The following is a 6,000-nucleotide window of genomic DNA, read 5'->3' as shown; positions in this document are numbered from 1 at the left end:
ACACAATTCCCTAATGAAATTCAACAATTACAGTTATCACCACTATGTAATTGTGTTGAAACTATGCACTTATCTTAAATTCAGCACTTTACTTCAGTTCAGCACCTCGCTCGCTCAGCACCTCGCTAGTACTGGCTGGTTTATATATATGTACAATGACTATCAGAAGCTGCTGGAAGCTTCTAGAAACAGGTGTGACTAATCCTACTAATTAAATCACAAGACTAACTTTTTTTTTTTCCCTTTTCACAGAATCACAAACAGACACACAATTCCCTAATGAAATTCAACAATTACAGTTATCACCACTATGTAATTGTGTTGAAACTATGCACTTATCTTAAATTCAGCACTTTACTTCAGTTCAGCACCTCGCTCGCTCAGCACCTCGCTAGTACTGGCTGGTTTATATAGATGTACAATGACTATCAGAAGCTGCTGGAAGCTTCTAGAAACAGGTGTGACTAATCCTACTAATTAAATCACAAGACTAACTTTTTTTTCCCCTTTTCACAGAATCACAAACAGACACACAATTCCCTAATGAAATTCAACAATTACAGTTATCACCACTATGTAATTGTATTGAAACTATGCACTTATCTTAAATTCAGCACTTTACTTCAGTTCAGCACCTCGCTCGCTCAGCACCTTGCTAGTACTGGCTGATTTATATAGATGTACAATGACTATCAGAAGCTGCTGGAAGCTTCTAGAAACAGGTGTGACTAATCCTACTAATTAAATCACAAGACTAACTTTTTTTTTTTCCCTTTTCACAGAATCACAAACAGACACACAATTCCCTAATGAAATTCAACAATTACAGTTATCACCACTATGTAATTGTGTTGAAACTATGCACTTATCTTAAATTCAGCACTTTACTTCAGTTCAGCACCTCGCTCGCTCAGCACCTCGCTAGTACTGGCTGGTTTATATAGATGTACAATGACTATCAGAAGCTGCTGGAAGCTTCTAGAAACAGGTGTGACTAATCCTACTAATTAAATCACAAGACTAACTTTTTTTTTTTTCCCCTTTTCACAGAATCACAAACAGACACACAATTCCCTAATGAAATTCAACAATTACAGTTATCACCACTATGTAATTGTGTTGAAACTATGCACTTATCTTAAATTCAGCACTTTACTTCAGTTCAGCACCTCGCTCGCTCAGCACCTCGCTAGTACTGGCTGGTTTATATAGATGTACAATGACTATCAGAAGCTGCTGGAAGCTTCTAGAAACAGGTGTGACTAATCCTACTAATTAAATCACAAGACTAACTTTTTTTTTTTCACAGAATCACAAACAGACACACAATTCCCTAATGAAATTCAACAATTACAGTTATCACCACTATGTAATTGTGTTGAAACTATGCACTTATCTTAAATTCAGCACTTTACTTCAGTTCAGCACCTCGCTCGCTCAGCACCTCGCTAGTACTGGCTGGTTTATATAGATGTACAATGACTATCAGAAGCTGCTGGAAGCTTCTAGAAACATGTGTGACTAATCCTACTAATTAAATCACAAGACTAACTTTTTTTTTTTCCCCTTTTCACAGAATCACAAACAGACACACAATTCCCTAATGAAATTCAACAATTACAGTTATCACCACTATGTAATTGTGTTGAAACTATGCACTTATCTTAAATTCAGCACTTTACTTCAGTTCAGCACCTCGCTCGCTCAGCACCTCGCTAGTACTGGCTGGTTTATATAGATGTACAATGACTATCAGAAGCTGCTGGAAGATTCTAGAAACAGGTGTGACTAATCCTACTAATTAAATCACAAGACTAACTTTTTTTTCCCCTTTTCACAGAATCACAAACAGACACACAATTCCCTAATGAAATTCAACAATTACAGTTATCACCACTATGTAATTGTGTTGAAACTATGCACTTATCTTAAATTTAGCACTTTACTTCAGTTCAGCACCTCGCTCGCTCAGCACCTCGCTAGTACTGGCTGGTTTATATAGATGTACAATGACTATCAGAAGCTGCTGGAAGCTTCTAGAAACAGGTGTGACTAATCCTACTAATTAAATCACAAGACTAACTTTTTTTTCCCCTTTTCACAGAATCACAAACAGACACACAATTCCCTAATGAAATTCAACAATTACAGTTATCACCACTATGTAATTGTGTTGAAACTATGCACTTATCTTAAATTCAGCACTTTACTTCAGTTCAGCACCTCGCTCGCTCAGCACCTCGCTAGTACTGGCTGGTTTATATAGATGTACAATGACTATCAGAAGCTGCTGGAAGCTTCTAGAAACAGGTGTTACTAATCCTACTAATTAAATCACAAGACTAACTTTTTTTTTTTCCCCTTTTCACAGAATCACAAACAGACACACAATTCCCTAATGAAATTCAACAATTACAGTTATCACCACTATGTAATTGTGTTGAAACTATGCACTTATCTTAAATTCAGCACTTTACTTCAGTTCAGCACCTCGCTCGCTCAGCACCTCGCTAGTACTGGCTGGTTTATATAGATGTACAATGACTATCAGAAGCTGCTGGAAGCTTCTAGAAACAGGTGTGACTAATCCTACTAATTAAATCACAAGACTAACTTTTTTTTTTTCCCTTTTCACAGAATCACAAACAGACACACAATTCCCTAATGAAATTCAACAATTACAGTTATCACCACTATGTAATTGTGTTGAAACTATGCACTTATCTTAAATTCAGCACTTTACTTCAGTTCAGCACCTCGCTCGCTCAGCACCTCGCTAGTACTGGCTGGTTTATATATATGTACAATGACTATCAGAAGCTGCTGGAAGCTTCTAGAAACAGGTGTGACTAATCCTACTAATTAAATCACAAGACTAACTTTTTTTTTTTCCCTTTTCACAGAATCACAAACAGACACACAATTCCCTAATGAAATTCAACAATTACAGTTATCACCACTATGTAATTGTGTTGAAACTATGCACTTATCTTAAATTCAGCACTTTACTTCAGTTCAGCACCTCGCTCGCTCAGCACCTCGCTAGTACTGGCTGGTTTATATAGATGTACAATGACTATCAGAAGCTGCTGGAAGCTTCTAGAAACAGGTGTGACTAATCCTACTAATTAAATCACAAGACTAACTTTTTTTTTTTTCCCCTTTTCACAGAATCACAAACAGACACACAATTCCCTAATGAAATTCAACAATTACAGTTATCACCACTATGTAATTGTGTTGAAACTATGCACTTATCTTAAATTCAGCACTTTACTTCAGTTCAGCACCTCGCTCGCTCAGCACCTCGCTAGTACTGGCTGGTTTATATAGATGTACAATGACTATCAGAAGCTGCTGGAAGCTTCTAGAAACAGGTGTGACTAATCCTACTAATTAAATCACAAGACTAACTTTTTTTTTTTCACAGAATCACAAACAGACACACAATTCCCTAATGAAATTCAACAATTACAGTTATCACCACTATGTAATTGTGTTGAAACTATGCACTTATCTTAAATTCAGCACTTTACTTCAGTTCAGCACCTCGCTCGCTCAGCACCTCGCTAGTACTGGCTGGTTTATATAGATGTACAATGACTATCAGAAGCTGCTGGAAGCTTCTAGAAACATGTGTGACTAATCCTACTAATTAAATCACAAGACTAACTTTTTTTTTTTCCCCTTTTCACAGAATCACAAACAGACACACAATTCCCTAATGAAATTCAACAATTACAGTTATCACCACTATGTAATTGTGTTGAAACTATGCACTTATCTTAAATTCAGCACTTTACTTCAGTTCAGCACCTCGCTCGCTCAGCACCTCGCTAGTACTGGCTGGTTTATATAGATGTACAATGACTATCAGAAGCTGCTGGAAGATTCTAGAAACAGGTGTGACTAATCCTACTAATTAAATCACAAGACTAACTTTTTTTTCCCCTTTTCACAGAATCACAAACAGACACACAATTCCCTAATGAAATTCAACAATTACAGTTATCACCACTATGTAATTGTGTTGAAACTATGCACTTATCTTAAATTTAGCACTTTACTTCAGTTCAGCACCTCGCTCGCTCAGCACCTCGCTAGTACTGGCTGGTTTATATAGATGTACAATGACTATCAGAAGCTGCTGGCTGGAAGCTTCTAGAAACAGGTGTGACTAATCCTACTAATTAAATCACAAGACTAACTTTTTTTTTTTCCCTTTTCACAGAATCACAAACAGACACACAATTCCCTAATGAAATTCAACAATTACAGTTATCACCACTATGTAATTGTATTGAAACTATGCACTTATCTTAAATTCAGCACTTTACTTCAGTTCAGCACCTCGGTAGTACTGGCTGGTTTATATAGATGTACAATGACTATCAGAAGCTGCTGGAAGCTTCTAGAAACAGGTGTGACTAATCCTACTAATTAAATCACAAGACTAACTTTTTTTTTTTCCCCTTTTCACAGAATCACAAACAGACACACAATTCCCTAATGAAATTCAACAATTACAGTTATCACCACTATGTAATTGTGTTGAAACTATGCACTTATCTTAAATTCAGCACTTTACTTCAGTTCAGCACCTCGCTCGCTCAGCACCTCGCTAGTACTGGTTGGTTTATATAGATGTACAATGACTATCAGAAGCTGCTGGAAGCTTCTAGAAACAGGTGTGACTAATCCTACTAATTAAATCACAAGACTAACTTTTTTTTTTTTCCCTTTTCACAGAATCACAAACAGACACACAATTCCCTAATGAAATTCAACAATTACAGTTATCACCACTATGTAATTGTGTTGAAACTATGCACTTATCTTAAATTCAGCACTTTACTTCAGTTCAGCACCTCGCTCGCTCAGCACCTCGCTAGTACTGGCTGGTTTATATAGATGTACAATGACTATCAGAAGCTGCTGGAAGCTTCTAGAAACAGGTGTGACTAATCCTACTAATTAAATCACAAGACTAACTTTTTTTTTTTCCCCTTTTTACAGAATCACAAACAGACACACAATTCCCTAATGAAATTCAACAATTACAGTTATCACCACTATGTAATTGTGTTGAAACTATGCACTTATCTTAAATTCAGCACTTTACTTCAGTTCAGCACCTCGCTCGCTCAGCACCTCGCTAGTACTGGCTGGTTTATATAGATGTACAATGACTATCAGAAGCTGCTGGAAGCTTCTAGAAACAGGTGTGACTAATCCTACTAATTAAATCACAAGACTAACTTTTTTTTTTTCCCTTTTCACAGAATCACAAACAGACACACAATTCCCTAATGAAATTCAACAATTACAGTTATCACCACTATGTAATTGTGTTGAAACTATGCACTTATCTTAAATTCAGCACTTTACTTCAGTTCAGCACCTCGCTCGCTCAGCACCTCGCTAGTACTGGCTGGTTTATATAGATGTACAATGACTATCAGAAGCTGCTGGAAGCTTCTAGAAACAGGTGTGACTAATCCTACTAATTAAATCACAAGACTAACTTTTTTTTTTTCCCTTTTCACAGAATCACAAACAGACACACAATTCCCTAATGAAATTCAACAATTACAGTTATCACCACTATGTAATTGTGTTGAAACTATGCACTTATCTTAAATTCAGCACTTTACTTCAGTTCAGCACCTCGCTCGCTCAGCACCTCGCTAGTACTGGCTGGTTTATATAGATGTACAATGACTATCAGAAGCTGCTGGAAGCTTCTAGAAACAGGTGTGACTAATCCTACTAATTAAATCACAAGACTAACTTTTTTTCCCCTTTTCACAGAATCACAAACAGACACACAATTCCCTAATGAAATTCAACAATTACAGTTATCACCACTATGTAATTGTATTGAAACTATGCACTTATCTTAAATTCAGCACTTTACTTCAGTTCAGCACCTCGCTCGCTCAGCACCTTGCTAGTACTGGCTGGTTTATATAGATGTACAATGACTATCAGAAGCTGCTG

The sequence above is a fragment of the Anomaloglossus baeobatrachus genome, chromosome 3 (genome assembly GCF_048569485.1).
Source record: "Anomaloglossus baeobatrachus isolate aAnoBae1 chromosome 3, aAnoBae1.hap1, whole genome shotgun sequence".
Classification (NCBI taxonomy): Eukaryota; Metazoa; Chordata; class Amphibia; order Anura; family Aromobatidae; genus Anomaloglossus; species Anomaloglossus baeobatrachus.
This window is presented reverse-complemented; position numbering follows the sequence as displayed.